The 17,363-nt window shown below is 46.0% G+C and overlaps 1 pseudogene; it reads right to left on the bottom strand.

Moving 5' to 3' along the window:
• Positions 1 to 15,923: 15,923 nt before the first annotated feature.
• On the bottom strand, positions 15,924 to 16,561 carry LOC105880621 (high mobility group protein B2 pseudogene; annotated as a pseudogene).
• Positions 16,562 to 17,363: the final 802 nt, after the last annotated feature.

Genomic DNA, 17,363 nt, shown 5'->3' with positions numbered 1-17,363 from the left:
ACATATTTGTGTTTAAATAAAACCATAAAAACAAAAAAAAAAACCCTCACAGAAACACCTAGAATGATATTTGACCAAATATCTGGGCACCTCATGGCCCAGTCAAGTTGACACATACAATTAACCATCACACTATCTTCCATGTACTCAACTGGTCTTATCCTTGGACAGTTTTAGGTTATAGTACCAGTTATACTCTCATCTGTTTTCAATTTTATGCTTTAAGGAGACCTGCCCTCACCCATACATAATTTTTGTATTTTCATAATTTTATTGATGTTGATAATATCTACTCTTAAATTTGGTGGGGGAAAATAAGTAGAAGAAAAGACAAGAGGGATGTCAGCATGTTGTAGTTCATAATACTTTTTGTTGATAGAGTTTGGGAGAAAAATCACTAAAAAATACCTTAATGGGAAAATATTTAAATAGTCTAGGGCAATGGTTCCTAAACTGTAAAGTAGAACAGAATCACCATGGCCTTCTTAAAACATAGATATCTAAGCCCCACTTCCAGGGTTTCTGCTTCAGTAGGCCTGGGATAGGACCTGAGTATTTGCATTTCGAACAAGTTCCCCAGTGTTCCTGATTCTGCTGATCCAAGACTACATTTCGAATAGAAAAGTGCTAGGGAAAAAAGCCTTTCCATAATATGCCCAGAACTGACATGGCACTCAGGGCCCCATATTTCTTCTATCTTGGTATCTGATCATTCTATGCCACCTCACAGTCCAAGATGGCTGCCTGAGCTCCAGCCATCAAAACTAGATTCCAAGCAAACATTAGAAGGAACAGGGAAAGAAAGGCAAGACTGGTCTCTTTTAAGGATTCATTCTCCTCCCCAGAAATTGCATGCAAGAATTCCATTTATATTCCATTGGCCAGAAATTTATCACATGGCCACACCTAGCTGCAAAGGAAGCTGAGAAATATAGGGTATTTTTTTTCCTCCAGGAGGCCATGAACCCAGCTAAAATTCTATTACTTTTATTGTGGAGCAGGAATGGAAGGTAGTATTTAGGGACAACTAATGGCCTCTGCCTTGGAACTCTTCTAGTTTCTTTGCAATAGGAAACAATTATTACCTTGTGTCAGTGTGTAACCTGGGCCTACCTTCCCTTCTGAGTCAGAGGCACAGTCCACACAGCTTAATAAATAGGATTTAGAGCCTTGTAAAGCCTGGTGACTAAGTAATTACTGCCCTGGCCTAAGTCACATGTTCCCACTACTAACAATACACTGGAAGGATGAAGATGAAACTCAAATGCCAGGCATGGGCATTTGCATGCTCCCTGTCACTGGCGTGGTTATTGGCTATCCTGCTAGCTAGCAGAGGTTTGCCTCTCCTTTCACTCATGTGACTTTTGAAATCCAGGAAGGGCCGGGCGCGGTGGCTCACGCCTGTAATCCTAGCACTCTAGGAGGCCGAGGCAGGTGGATTGCTCAAGGTCAGGAGTTTGAAACCAGCCTGGCAAGAGCGAGACCCCGTCTCTACTATAAATAGAAAGAAATCAATTGGCCAACTAATACATGTAGAAAAATATTAGCCGGGCATGGTGGCGCATGCCTGTAGTCTCAGCTACTCAGGAGGCTGAGGCAGGAGGATTGCTTGAGCCCAGGAGTTTGAGGCTGCCGTGAGCTAGGCTGACGCCACGGCACTCAGTATGGCCTGGGCAACAAAGTAAGACTCTGTCTCAAAAAAAAAAAGAAATCCAGGAAGGACCAGGCGTCAGCAACTTTGGGGGGTGGGGGAGATATACTCTTGAGGAAAGACCTGGAACTCCCAGCAATGCACATAATTATACTTGCTCAATTTTAGAGAGGACATTGAATAAATACGCTTTTAACAATCCCCATAACTGTGCCAGACTACAGAGGTTTTCTCGCCCACCAGCCCTGGGCTCCAAGGTGGAGGATGGGCCTTCGCAGACTCCACTGCTAAAAGGAGAAGGAAGGGAGCATTAGACAGGCTTTTGTGGGAAACAGAATGCTACTGGGACTCCAAGCCCAAATAGACATTTTCTGCAAATGCTTGACTCAGTGGTTTAATTTTTAAATATGGCTATATTGGGTAGAACTGAGGTGCAAAAAGAAATCGCCCTTCCCTGATTAACCCTTCTAGCCACTGGGTGCCACTATTGATTTGTTCGGTTAACCAAAATGAAAAAATGCTTTAGTATGGGGTGGGGGGGTGGATATTCTCAACGTAGATAACTTTGGTAAAGCAGGAAATGAAAGTTCGACAAAAAAAAAAAGTCTGTGTGTATATATATTCCCTTAGATGTATGTTGGTTATTTTTTTTCTCCTGACTTCCTCTCACCAGACGACATATTTTTATTTCTCTGTAGTATCTCCTCCTTGATCTCTCTCTCTTAATGAATTTCAGAGTAATGCTTTAAGTACCGCTTCAAAAAATTATGTTTCCTAAAGTCCCTGACAGCTTTCATAAAAAGAGAAATATGTACAAACTCTACTGCTCCATAATGTTGGCAATAACTTATGTGCAATGTCATCATCATCCATACAAATGTTTACAAAGTGCCTACTATGTGCCTGAGGCTAGGGAATATAAAAATAAGCAGGCTTCCTGCCAGTAAGGGATTTATACTTTCTCTATTAATGGGGATATGACATATAGTCAAGAATACAAGGTAAGTAGGTAGGTAGGTAATTAACTGTGGTCAAAACTAGAGATTGGGCCGGGCACAGTGGCTCACGCCTGTAATCCTAGCACTCTGGGAGGCTGAGGCAGGTGGATCGCTCGAGGTCAGGAGTTCGAAACCAGCCTGAGCAAGAGCAAGACCTCGTCTCTACTATAAATAGAAAGAAATTAATTGGCCAACTAATATATATAGAAAAAAAAAATTAGCCGAGCATGGTGGCGCATGCCTGTAGTCCCAGCTACTTGGGAGGCTGAGGCAGGAGTATTGCTTGAGTCCAGGAGTTCGAGGTTGCTGTGAGCTAGGCTAACACCACGGCACTCCCTCTAGCCTGGGCAACAAAGTGAGACTCTGTCTCAAATAAAAAAAAAAAAAAGAAAAAAAACTAGGGATTGCCTATCCAATGATCAATTCTTTCCTTCTATGCCTCCAACTCCTTTCCGTCTTCTCCAATCGCTAAATTCAAACTTCACTCAGGTGCTTACCCTCCTGTGTGATCAGGGAAGGTGACCCCTCCCAAGTCCTACGGGGATGAATCATATTTGATCTAAGTCAACCACAGTGGCCTCGTATCTCTTACCAAAGACTTTTGAGCACGATCACGTGACCCAGTCCTAGACAATGGGACCTTAAGGAAAATCCACTAGTCCTATACTCACAGAGAAGAAAGAGCCAATTTCTCTAAGCTGAACATGTGATGCCTGGGACTCCTTCAGTCCTTCAGTCGTCTTTATTTATTTATTTATTTTTAATTTTTAATTTTTCAGATACATACTCTCAGAACTTTGATCGTCTTAAGACCTTGAAGAAGGCCGGGCGTGGTGGCTCACGCTTGTAATCCTAGCACTCTGGGAGGCCGAGGCGGGCAGATTGCTCAAGGTCAGGAGTTCAAAACCAGCCTGAGCGAGACCCCGTCTCTACTATAAAAAATAGAAAGAAATTAATTGGCCAACTAATATATATATATATATATATATATATATATATATATATATATATAAATTAGCCGGGCATGGTGGCACGTGCCTGTAGTCCCAGCTACTCGGGAGGCTGAGGCAGCAGGATTGCTTAAGCCCAGGAGTCTGAGGTTGCTGTGAGCTAGGCTGACGCCACGGCACTCACTCTAGCCTGGGCAACAAAGCGAGACTCTGTCTCAAAAAAAAAAAAAAAAAAAAAAAAAAAAAAAAAAAGACCTTGAAGAGAGTCACCTCCAATAAGCCAAGGCCAGCAGAGCAAAGATGAAAAGCCCCTCACTTGCTATACCCATGTGGGAACTGTTGTGCCCCAGGAGTTCTTGGTTTTTTTTCTTAACATTTTTTTTTATTTCAGGATATTATGGGGTTACAAATTTTAAGGTTTCAAATAATGCCCTTCCCCCCCACCCCCCACAAGTCTGACCTTCCAGTGTGACCATCCCCCAGACAGTTAATAGTCCCCTTTTGTTTAAACCATTTTGAGTTGGATCTTCTGTGTCTGGTGGCTGAAGGCGCTCGTCGAATGCCATGACTGTATATGCTAGCTGCTTCACCTATGTTAGCTCATGCAACCTTCCATGTGCTTGTGACGAAGACATTATTAAAGCCCATTGGAGAAATGAAGCAATGGAGTCGGAGGCGTTAATATCACCTCCAGGGTCACGCTGGTGGAGCCATATTTTAAACACAGTAAGTGTCCCATAAATGTGTGACGGGAAAATGACTGACCAAGCATGGGGTGCAGCTGAGTGGCTGAAGTGGACTGTCCCTCTTGGGGCCCAGAAACCCAACCCTATGCGGAGCACACCCTGTCCCGATCCTCATACCATCCTCCACTCCCCAGCTGTAGCATCTTCAAATTCATCCCAAGCAACGGCTTTCTGTGTTTCATCAAAAATCCTCTAATCAAATTCAGATTAAAGACTGCTCTTATAGCTAGGAAGTGCTTCCTAAGCTCTAATCTCAGCTTCTCCTCTCGGAATGTGGTTTGGTCCCGGACCGCAGCACGAGACAGCTCTGCCCTCTTGCTCCTCGTTAGAGTGCCCTTGGACTCAGCACCCTGCCCTCCAGGCAGAGCCTCGACTATGAAAAACAATCTCATCCAAGACAAAGGCTGCCGGCTCCGCGTGCACAGGGAGCTCGCTTTCAGGCGTCCTTCACGCTCCCTAGCCAAATGGAAAGCCCACGCGGCACAGAGCTGCTCACGCTCTCCCTTCTTTTGTTCGGCGTCCGTTACATCAGGGCACTGAGTGTTCAGCAGGCACATCTCTCTCTGGCTCGCCACGCAGCTCGGAACCCGGACTGGCCCGGCGCGCTGGGCAGCAGATCGCCGCCAGCTTCCCGAGGGCGGTGTTCTAGGCGAGGAAAATCGCGCCGGAGATTGCTTAAGGCCCCTGGGGAAGTGACAAGGAGAAATTAATCTTCCATTGCTAATCTTCCCACTCGACAGTTGCCTGCAGGAGATGGTCGCCTGGCTCCTGTGGGGACCTCAGGTCCCTCCACACTGCCAACGGACAGGGGGCAAGACAGAGCTTGAAAGGAGGCAGTTTGTGGGTCTCACAGACCCTGTGTCTGTGTGACAGAATGCCCCGCCAGTTTGGTTCAAATCACTGATATTTGGCATCGAGTGTCCGCCTACACCTAACCGTCCATGCCAGGGGTCCTCAAACTTTCTAAACAGGGGGCCAGTTCACTGTCCCTCAGACCGTGGGAGGGCCGTAGGAGAGTGCGGCGCACATTCCACACATGCGCACTGTGGGCCCTGACGAGTCGGCTGCTAAGCAGGACAGGCAGCGGTGGCAAAAACACCCGGTGGGCCGGATAAATGTCCTCAGCGGGCCGCAAGTGGCCCGTGGGCCGTAGTTTGAGGATGCCTGGTCCATGCCCATGGGATCTGCACCCTGCTCCGGGCTCAGCTTACATCCGCCCACTCTGGCCTTCAGCGATCCACTCCTTCCCACTGTCAGGCCTTGACCTTGGCTGGACCCTCTGCTTGGAATACCTAGTTGTCACAGGTGTAATGACTTTAATGTTTGTGTCCCTACTAGGCCACAAGGGCAGATACCTTCTCTTTTTTTTTTTGAGACAGAGTCTTGCTCTGCCACCCTGGGCTAGAGTGCCATGGCATCAGCCTAGCTCATAGCAACCTCAAACTCCTGGGCTCAAGCAATCCTCCTGCCTCAGCCTCCCGAGTAGCTGGGACTACAGGCATGTGCCACCATGCCCGGCTAATTTTTGGATTTTTTTGTAGAGATCGGGTTTCTCTACATTACTCAGACTGGTCTTTTTTTTTTTCTTGAGACAGAGTCTCGCTCCGTTGCCCAGGCTTCAGTGCCACAGCTTCAACCTAGCTCACAGCAACCTCAAATTCCTGGGCTCTAGTGATCCTCCTGCCTCAGCCTCCCGAGTAGCTGGGACTACAGGCATGTGCCACCATGCCCAGCTAATTTCTCTATTTTTAGTAGAGTTAGGGTCTCAGGCTGGTCTCGAACTCCTGACCTCAAGCAATCTTCCAGCCTTGGCCTCCCAGAGTGCTAGGATTATAGGCGTGAGCCTGCATGCCCAGCAACCTTATCTATCTTGTTTGCCTCTGTATGTCTAGTGCCTAGCACAGTGCCTGGTACATGCTAAGTATTCATAGATAGGTGTTAAATGAAGGGAAGCATTCTGCAGGTTAGGATGTGTAGAGCACTGTGGAGATGAAGAATGAACACACAACTGCCATCATCATCATCATCATAATTAGTTTACTTAATATGCACCATTGGCCCCAAGGACTATATGTGATTATTCTCTGCATTTTAGAGGAAGAATGAGGCACAAAGAGGTCAAGTAACTTGCTCCATCCAGCCTGATTGGTTCCAGAACATATGCTGTTAATCCCTAAGCTATAGTGCCTGTCTAATTATAGGCTGTCTTGGGTGGCTTCATGTGCATCCCCAGCTAGACTGTGTCCTGTTGGAGGGCAGGACAGGTCATCTGTTTCCTTGGTATTTTCCCTAGCTCAGAGCAATCTAGATTCTCAGTAAGTATTAACAATCGTAAACAACTCGGTCCAAAAAAACCAGAAGCCTAGTGTTCGTGGCCTTGCCTTCTAAGACAAAACAAGACAGAAAGTGAAAAAGAAACATCAATCACTAGGGAATTGGGGAATTGTCCTCACAGTGTGGATAGATCATTTTCATTTTCCTTCAGAGCTTGCTCTCTTTGTGAAACTGAAGTGAAAAAGAAGGAAGTGGAAGTTGGAGAGCGAGTGAAGCAGGCCTTAGTCCAAAGACTTGTGGGTGGCCTCTGAAGATCTTGCACTTGAAGTTGGAGAAGGCAGGAGGCAGGCTGCAGCAGACCTCCAATCCTGCCAGTCGCCCTGAGCCAGTGTCCCCAGGAGCCTTGCCTGTCCTACTAGGGAAATGCCTAGAATTCTGAGAGGGGAGGGAGGGAAATTGGAAGTTGGCATCCAAGGGGAGGCTGTACTGTGCTTACTTGTCACAGAGAAGCCTGACTCCCTGGCCCTACTGACTCGCAAATCTGTGAAGCAGCCTCCACTAACTGTGGCACCCTAACCAACCGTACTAGTTAAGAATGTGTTAGAGTGCAAGTAAACAAGAAGTCAGTAAACAGCATTCCACACAAACAACCAGGGTTATTCTTCTCAGGAAAGAAGTCATGAATTAGATGTGTATAGATGTGAGTTAGGCAACTTAAAACAAAAAGGAGGTTCTGTGTTTCTTTTGGCCTGTCTTTGAGGCCCCAAGATGGTTGTTGCAGCTCCAGCACAATCAAGGCAAGAAAAAGGGTGGGGGCGAGGGAGAGGAAGGTAGGCAGCACCAAAAATGTCTGTTCCTTTTATAAAGAAGTGAAGTCTGCAGGGTGTGGTGGCTCATGACAATAATCCCAACACTTTGGGAGGCCGAGGTAGGAGAATCACTTGAGCCCAGGCATTTGAGACTAGCCTGGACAACATAGAAAGACCCTATCTCTACAACAAATAGAAAAACTAGCCAGGCATGGTGGCACATGCCTGTAGTCCCAGCTACTCAGGAGGCTGATGTGGGAGGATCACTTGGGCCCAGCAGTTGGAGGTTACAGTGAGCTATGATCCCTGATTGTGCCACTGCAATCCAGCCCGAGCAACAGAGAGAGACCCTGTCTTAAAAAAAAAAGTGAAATCTTTCCAAGAAACCTTCCATTATGACACAATAGCTGGCAATGGGTCATGTGATCACATATAACCGCGAAGGCAGCTGGGAAACTGAGCATTTGGCCCTTCCACCTTAGATAGCAGGGTAAGCAGGGAGAAGGGGTGGGAGTGGGTGTTGGTTTAGGTTCCCCCAAAAGCAGAGCCTAAGGCCGGGTGTGGTGGCTCACACCTGTCATCCTAGCACTCTGGGAGGCAGAGGCGGGAGGATTGCATAAGCTCAGGAGTTAGAGACTAGCCTGAGAAAGAGCAATACCCCGTCTGTACTATAAATAGAAAGAAATTAGCCAAACAACTGAAAATAGAAAAAATTAGCTGGGCACGGTGGTGCGCACCTGTAGTCCCAGCTACCCGGGAGGCTGAGGCAGGAGGATTGCTTGAGCCCAGGAGTTTGAGGTTGCTGTGAGCTAGGCTGACGCCACGGCACTCACTCTAGCCCAGGCAACAGAGTGAGACTCTGTCTCAAAAAGAAAAAGCAGAGCCTGAGACGAGGACTTGAGTGCAGTAGGTTATTTAGAAGGCAATCCAGGAAGTGAGGTGAGAGGAAGGGGGAGGTGAGACAGCAAAGAGAAGTCAATTCAGGGGGCGTTAATAAGCAGGTCACCACTATGAGCAACTGGGGCTCAATCCCACTGGGGACCCTCTGAGAGACCGTTGGAACACACCTATACCCTCACAAACACCTAGCTCAGGGAGCTGGAACATGTATCCACAGATTCCCAGTCCCTGGTTCACTCCGTGGCATTTCCAGAAAGCTCCCCGGTGCCAAAGAAAGCCTATAGACAGACGAAAAGAGAAGCAAGCATTGCAGGCATTCTAGAACTGTGCACAGCTGCAGGTGAGCTCAGAGGTGGGCTGAGGGGATGTGGGATTGGGCATCGATAGTGCCTGCCGTGGCCACTGACACTTATTGCCAGAGAGTCTCATTTGTAGTCCCCTATTTCAGTCCCCAGGGCACGGTGCTCGGTGACCATGCCAGGGCCCCTGCTTTCAGCCCTCTCCCTGCCAGATCCATCTCTGTATCCACACCCCCCTCAGATAGACCTTATGGAACTGTAGAAAGAATGTGATGGACTAACTCACACCAATATCGCAATGATACATCAATAACGATAACATTTATACAGCTCCTTAGCGTTCACCATGAACTTTTACATCCATTATTTTTTTTAGAACTCATGGTGTTGCCTAGAGAGGAATCTGAGGCTCACAGAAGTGAAGTAGTTTGCCCGGGGATATGCAGTGAATAAGTTGGCAGAACTGGGTACCTTCTAAATGCTCATACTCTAAACATCAAGCAAAAAAATAATAAATAATAAATAAATAAATAAACATCAAGCTATTCCTACCTCCCTGTGAGGCCCTCTGTTTTCCTGTCCTGAGTAGGCATTCAATAAATATTCATGTTAAATGGAGTTTTTTTTTTTTTTTTTTTTTTTTTTGAGACAGAGTCTCGCTTTGTTGCCCTGGCTAGAGTGAGTGCCATGGGGTCAGCCTAGCTCACAGCAACCTCAAACTCCTGGGCTCAAGCAATCCTGCTGCCTCAGCCTCCCAAGTAGCTGGGACTACAGGCATGCGCCACCATGCCCGGCTAATTTTTTGTATATATATTAGTTGGTCAATTAATTTCTTTCTATTTATAGTAGAGATGGGGTCTCGCTCTTGCTCAGGCCGGTTTCGAACTCCTGACCTCGAGCAATCCGCCCACCTCGGCCTCCCAGAGTGCTAGGATTACAGGCGTGAGCCACCGCGCCCGGCCTTTAAATGGAGTTTTTAACCAAAGAAATAATTTCTAACTGTAGACCTTGAGGAGTGTGTTAAGAAACATGTTCAGGAAAAAAATCCAGACTCCTTCCTTGTTTTAGCCTACAGGGCCCTGTGTGATCTGCAACTTGCCCACGTCTCTTCTTCTGTCCACTTTCCCTCAACTCCACAAGGCACACTCTTTACAAATTGCACTCCTGTTCCTCGAGCATGCTCTTTCCTGCCTCTGAGCCTTCGTTTTTGCTGTTCCCTCTGTCTAAAATCCTCTTCCCCTGCTTCTATCATTACTGGCTCAACTCTCCCTGATGCTTTCAGGGTGAATGTCACTTCTTGTGGTCATGATAAGATTTCTCCCTAAAAATCCATTCTTCTCTTCTTCTTTGATAACTTCTAATTCTTCACCGAACACATGCTTTGCCAGAATAAGGCCTGCATTTCCCAGTGAAATGGGGCCATGTGACAAAGTCCTGGCCAGTAGGGTGTAAAATGAAGGAGTGCGCCTACAATTTGCAATGTGTCCTTAACCACTTCGGAACCAGCGTGGACTATAGTGGATAGCCACAGATGAACGCGCACAGTGATTTTAGCCGACAGCCGTGATATGACTTTTCTAATTTTTCATTTATCAAAATAAAATTGTGAACATTTGAAAATAACGTAATGAAAACATATATGTATATGTTACCTATTCTGTTTTACATTACAAGTAAAGCTGCCTGTAAAGTAAAACAAGCTTTCAGTGCGTTAAAGCTTTCCTCATCGCACAAGAGCAAAACGGACTCGTCGTCAATGCACAGCACAAACCATCGTGCGGACTGTGAGTGCCGGCTGTGGGCAAGGGTTCGCGGCCGGTGAGTGCCGTACTGAAGTGGTTAATGAGACCAGTCTACCCGTCGTCGCTGCTGCTTTTTTCCCTGTTGGCTGAAATGGGTACCGGCAGGCTGGAGTTCAGGCAAAGGGTACCAGGAGTGGTTGCATCCAGTGTGATGCTAGAGCCACAGAGCAGCTATGGCCTATGAGGCCTTGAGGCCAACATGGCTGAGGGCAGCGTCCCAGCATTCTCAAGCACGGGGAAATAGAGCTCTACTGGTTTTCCTTATCCCCAAGACGGGCACAGATATGACTATGAGGCTGGAAAACCAAGAGGCTTCTGGGTAACAGTGAGGGAACCAGAGTGGACTGAATGAACCAAAGACCATGGCACGGTCTAAAGAGGTCAGTTGCAAATGCACTGAGAAGAGAGGTCGGAGCAGATTGCATTCTGAAAGTGGCCTCGACTCTATTCATGAGCTCACATACTCTTCCAGAACCTTGCCACTCCCCCATCGACAGGTAGAGTCTATTTTTTTCATCTCCTTGAAATTGGGCAGGGCTTTGTGACACCTTGACAAACAGAATGGGACAGAAGTGACATACATGATTTCTGAGCACTGGATCATGCAAAGCAAATTGGCTTCTGCCTGACTCTGTCTCTGCCTCTCTCCTCTCACCCTTAGAACCCAGCTGCCATGCTGTAAGGAAGCCCAGGCCACAGGCAGAGGCCATGTGTTCCAGTGGACAGTCCCAGATGAGGTCACAGATGACAGCAGCATCAACCGTCAGAGAGAGCCCTCAGACGATCCCAACCCCCAGCCTTTGAGCCACCCTAGCTGACACCAAGTGGAGCAGAGATAGCTGTCCCTGCCAAGCCCTGCTCCAGTCACAGATTTTATGGGAAAAAATAAACGTGCTTGTTTTAAGCTGCTAAGCTTTGGAGTGGTTTGGTATGCAGCTGGAGACAGATAAGTGAATGGGCTAAAGTCAGTGAGTACCAGTGGGGGCATGTGAGCCCCTTCCTTGTGCCAGGTTGGGCTCAGCTCTCAATTACCGCTGGGGAGAAGAGAAGGAGGAGGAGGGATGAGGGAGAATCACATTTACCCTGGAAGGGACTACCTCTAAACTGGCAGCCCCTGAGCTGGTTAGAATTGACACACTTTCCACCATCAGTGGAAATGGGGGCTTGAGGGCCAAGGCAGTCTCAGTGGCAGGAAAATAGAGAGCCTTAGTCTTTGCACACCAGAGTTTGTGACCAACACAAATTCCTACCCACTTTACAACTTGGGGCTGGGATGCTTCCAAACACAGCTCTGATTCTAGTCCCTGAACAAGCACTAAATCAGCGCATACCAGGCTACATCTGCACGGGTGTTTCCAGCTGGAAATCATGATTCAGTGGTCAAAAGTCATAGGCCCTGGAACCAAGGGGGTATCTAAGCTCATTCCTCTACCACCCCCAGCCCACCAGAGGCTTCTGGCAATAGAATGGGAAGGATCAGTGTTGGGTCAAGGTCTGATCCCTGTGGAGAGCCCCCATCCTCATGCCATTCCCAAGGTGGGCGCTGCCTGCAGGGGCTGCAGAAGGTCTTCTCTGGTTGCACCGGAGAAGAAGGTGCAGATGGCTGGGGGCTGGGGTGGGCCTCTTCTGCACGGCCTTGCTGCAGCCCCACCTGTTCCTAGCTCCTCTTCTTGGCAGCTGCTCTATGGGTCACATGCCAACCCAGTCACTTTGTGGACAATCCCAGGCAGAAGGCAGCGGGGCGGACCAGATACGCCTGCAGGCATCTCTAGCCTTCCAATCTTGAGACACATGTTTTATGACTCAAGAATTTTGGGCAGACACTCTTGCCTCAAGTATTCCTGTTGCAATCTACACCTTAAGTGTTTACAAAATATATTTTTTACTTTGAGATACCATGTTTCCCCGAAAATAAGACCTACCCATAAAATAAGCCCTAGCAGGATTTCTAAGCATTTGCACAATAGAAGCCCTACCCCGAAAATAAGACCTGGTGATGGGCGTGCCTACGCAGCGCATCTGCACAACCCATGCATTTCGTAGCAGATAGGTAAAGAAGACTAGCAGCCCTTCTCATCTGCCCCATGAGAGCTCTATTGCTCCACATGAGAGATTGGGGCCAATGGTTCTAAAGGAAATAGAGTCGCAAGGAATTCAGGATGGAGTTCGGGGTTTGGAGAGTTATGATGATGTTCCAGAAGAAGACGACTTAACTATATTTGAATAAATATAGATTGTTGTACCGTACTTAAAAAAAAAAAAACACATCCCCTGAAAATAAGCCCTAGGGTGTCTTCTTGAGGAAAAATAAATATAAGACCCTGTCTTATTTTGGGGAAAACACGGTAGCTGAAACAGCTATCTGTCCTCAGATGTCTTTGGAAGTCTGTGGCTCACTCTGTGTACAAGTTGAGCAGTGCTGCTCTTTTTTTTTTTTTTTCTCAAACAAATTAGGTGCCAATTCGCAGGAATAACACATGGTTGCCATTAAGACTCGTGATGTTTGGGGTTTGGTGTAAACCCACATTTTAGCCATTGCACCATTTCTTTTTTCCAAAATAGTGAAAAGAACGACAAAACACAAAAGCAATTACGTGACTTAACTTTCCATCTCTGTCGAGCAGTGATTAAAAGTGGAAAATAATACTAGCACTTAGCTTTCTTGCTGGAAAGGCAAGAAGAAAAGGAAATTTGTTGTGTTGGTTGTTATTTGAATGCCATAAACTGCCAGGAAGAGAAGTGGTGAGAATTATAGGGGTTCCTGAAAGCACAAGAAGCTAAAACAGAAGGCTTTTTTCATGAGGGACAAGGGTTTGGTGACCCCTAGAATCCTTGAGGAATATAAGATGTTCCTGATCCTCATGCTGGGCAGTATTGTTCAGCCTCTGCTGGCTTGTCCACGTCCAGCGGAATTCAACAGAGACTTGCCAATAGTCTGTATCAATGAGGGGCAAGAAGTTGGTTCCTGAGCACTTTTTATTCTTAAGCATTCATCAATCAACCCTGTATGATCTTCCCTGGATTCCCCAAAGAGTTTTTTAAAAATAAGCTTGAATAAGCCCTCCCACAGACATTTAGCTATCCTAAAACCACTTTCATCTGTCCTGACTTGAATCTATAACCCAGGCCACCATTCAAGTCCTCTGAGGTGTCCCTCGTGCCCATGCTCCTTCGGAAGTTGGTATTTTGTCATCTAGGTAGAAGAATATAATTATATAATTCTTTTTTGGTTGTTTTTTGAGACAAGGTCTCACTCTGTCACCCAGGCTGGAGTGCAGTGGTGCAATCCAAGCTCACTGCAGCCTCCAACTCCTCAGGGGATCCTCCTGCCTCAGCCTCCTGAGTAACTGAGACTACAGGCACACACCACCATGCCTGGTTAATTTTTTAAATTTTTTGTAGAGATGGGGATCTCGCTATTGTTGCCCAGGCTGGTCTCAAACTCCTGGCCTCAAGCCTTGGCCTCCCAAAGTGCTGGGATTACAGGTGTGGGCCACCACACCAGGCTGGGAATATAATTCTGTGTCACACAGGATGGTGTCCAGTTGCCTATTAGAAACCAAACAAACGTCGTGGCTTAACTGAAAAGGAACTTATTCATTTCAGACAGCGGTAAGTCCAGGTGTGGAATGGTGGTCTAGGAAGGCCAAGAAGGAACCGAGGCCTTTCTGTCTTCCCCTCCTCCAGCCTTAGCAGTGGTGCCACATCTCCAGCCCCAGGCCCTCGCCCCAGCAAAAGGAGAAAGCAGCAGAAGAGGCAGCGCCAGCAGACTTCTGCTTGTGTTCCATTGGCTAGAAAGGAGTCACAGGGCCGCCGCTACTGCACTGACATCCGGGCAATGGGTTATTAGCTCTAGAGCCTTGCTGAAAATAGAGGTTTGAGGAGCTATCCTACCATACCTACCCTGTCTCTTTGGTACTCATGGCATGGCTTCTGTTTCCACTTTGCTTCAACCAACACGCCAAGCCTCCCAGTGTCCAAGACTCCTGTGTGCAAATCAGGGTGTTGTTTTTCTTTCTTAGTTGGGTTTGTTTTGTTATTTGAAGGGGCAGAAGTGAAAGAGAAGTTTGCTATCAAATATAGAGGGGCTGGGAAATACTCTACAAGAGAATCTTCACACCTCTGCCCATCTCAATTCTTATAGTGAAAATATTCAGCATCCAAAGAATTGCTGGGAGAATTAACTTGTTTCATTCCTGGAAGAGTAAAAACTGCTTTCCATTATAAAACATAGAAAGAAACCTCTGTTGAAACTGGCTTAGGTACCGACTGGGGGACTGTATTGGTTCAGATGACCTAAAAGTTCACAGGTAAATCTTGCTTCAGGCAAGCCTTGATCCAGTGACACTGTAAAATCTCCAATGCCCTAGTACCTCCCATTTAACTGTTCTGCCTTCTGAGGCTCAGGCTTCATCCTCAGTTTTGCTACTTGAGGCAGGCACTATCAACGTCCTGCTCCTTATCCCCTTGGCCTAGCTGAGTTCACCTGCAGCTACTGTAGAAAGTTCGCTGCACTCTAACAACTTCCTGCCTCAAGTGCTTGCATCTGTCTGATGCTCTGGCTGGAAGATTTCTCCTGCACCAGGGGAGCTGGCTCTACCAAATGCAGGAAATCGACACTCAGGAGACACCTCCTTTCCCTGCAGCTCCATATGTGGCTTCCATTATATTTCTGTTGGACTGTGCTGCTGTAGATTCTTTAGCAAACTATACGTTGTGTGCCAAATCTGGCTAGCTGCCTGTTTTTGTAAATAAAGTTTTATTAGAACATAGCCACACCCATTCTTTTATTTATTATCTGTGTCTGCGGTTGCCCTACAACAGCACAGTTGAGTGGTTGCAAGAAAAACCGTATGGCCTACAAACCCTAAAATATTTATTGTCTGGAGTCTTTACAGCAAAGTTGGCCAATCTCTGGTAGAGAATATTGGCTCTAGAAATTTTTCTAAGCTGCAAAATTATTACTGGCTTTCAGGAAAAAAAAGAGAAATGTTTGGGGTTTTTTGGAATATATGAAAAATATATTTACTAATTGTGTGCACATATCATATGTGACTAGTGTATATGCGTGTGTATTTTGGGTAGAAAAGGGAAGATGGCAGCCATGCTAAGATTTTTTAATATACATAATTTTATTACAAAAATTGTTTTAAAAAAACAAGAGGCAACATCCTAAAAAAACCCAAAATTTACTATTGATTCTAATTCTTACAAGTTTGTGTGCACAAGTCAAGAAATTAAAAAAACCATTCAATATTTAAGAACATTCAACATCAGAAACTTTAAAATCTAACTGGATACAGTAGCCCCTCAAAAACCTACAACCTGCATTTTTTAAAAAGTATTTTCTCTACAAAGAATCTTATCGGCTATACAAAAATCTGTAGTTTTTATACCGAAGCTAATTTTGAGCTGCACTTGAATTCGCATTCTTAGCAAAACAATTGCCCGAGCATATGCAAACACATCATATGCATCATTACAAGATGGCCATTTATTCTTCATCTTCCTCCTGTTCCTCATCATCATTTTCCTCCTCCTCTTCCTCATCTTCTAGTTTATTCTTCTTCTTTGAGCATGTTGGCCTTTCAGGGCCCTTCTTTCCTGCTTCCCTTTCGCCTAGGCACGGTATACGGCAATGCCCTTTTCCTATTTCTCCTTTAGCTTAGCTGCTTTCTGTTCATACAGTTGTTTATCTTTGGCTGACTCTTCAGACCATATTTCACCCAATTTTTTTTTTTTTTTTTTTGCAATATCCCCAGTGGATAGGCCTGGGTGTTCACTTTTGATCTTTGGGAGATGTTCAGAGCAAAACAGGAAGAAGGCAGATGGTGGCCTTTTAGGAGCACTGAGATCTTTTTTCTTTCTTTTCTTATCACCTTTGGGAGGAAGATAATTTCTCATCTCCCTGTCATAGCGAGTTTTGTCACTTTTTGCCATACCTTCAAACTTCGACTTTTCCTTTGCAGACATGGTCTTCCATCTCTCTGAGCATCTCTTAGAGAATTTGGCGAAATTGACAAAATAGTCTGGCTGTTTCTTCTGGTTGTTTTTCCTGGTAGGTATGTACGAGACGAAGAAGGCATACAGGATATTTTGCCCTCAGGCTTTTTGGGGGTTTCTTTTACCCATGGTGGCAGAACAGTGTCTACCTGGTGTGAGCTTTTCCTCAGAGTCCAACAGTGCAGCCAGATCCGACAGTGACGCTTCCTTCCCAGAGCTCTGATATGAATTTGGTCATGTTGAAATTAATGCATACAGCAACGTGGACACTTCTGTAAGACTTGGAAGTCCCAAGTCCCTGCTTCCAAGTGATGACTGATCCAACGTCATTTTTTACTAAAATAAAAAATGTTTCTAACAAACTCCTAACAACTTGCCAGAGAAGTAAAAAAAAAAATCTTTATTGGACTCTAGGTGGTGAGCCTCTTGCCCAAAGTCACAGAGATTATAGGTAATGGAGCCTGGTCCAGTCTTCTTTTAAAGGAAACCATCTTAAATCTTCAAATAAACAAAAATGTTACCAAATACAGGTGATAGAATGTCGTGACAATTTTAGTCCACCCAGAATATGTTATCATACCCCTTCTTCTGATAGCACACCTATCTCCCTTGGGGAATAAATCCAGCCACGGGGCTCTGGTATGGCAGGCGCTAATGACATCCCTGACTACGCCCTCAGAAATGAACACATCACCTAAGCTAGAGCGACTCTACTTCCTCCTGGACAGAGCGATCATTAGCTCAAGTTGTAGGCACGTGACTGACCCAAGCCTCTTTGATTGAAGACCTTTTCCAGAATTTTCTAAAGAAGAGGTGGAGGGCTAACTGTAAGGATGTCATCATGGACTCTATTCCACTCACTGTTGCCATGGAACAAATTCTGTCAAAGCACAACGGCACAAAACAACCATTTTATCATGCGCATAGGTTC

The sequence above is a fragment of the Microcebus murinus genome, chromosome X (genome assembly GCF_040939455.1).
Source record: "Microcebus murinus isolate Inina chromosome X, M.murinus_Inina_mat1.0, whole genome shotgun sequence".
Classification (NCBI taxonomy): Eukaryota; Metazoa; Chordata; class Mammalia; order Primates; family Cheirogaleidae; genus Microcebus; species Microcebus murinus.
This window is presented reverse-complemented; position numbering and strand designations above follow the sequence as displayed.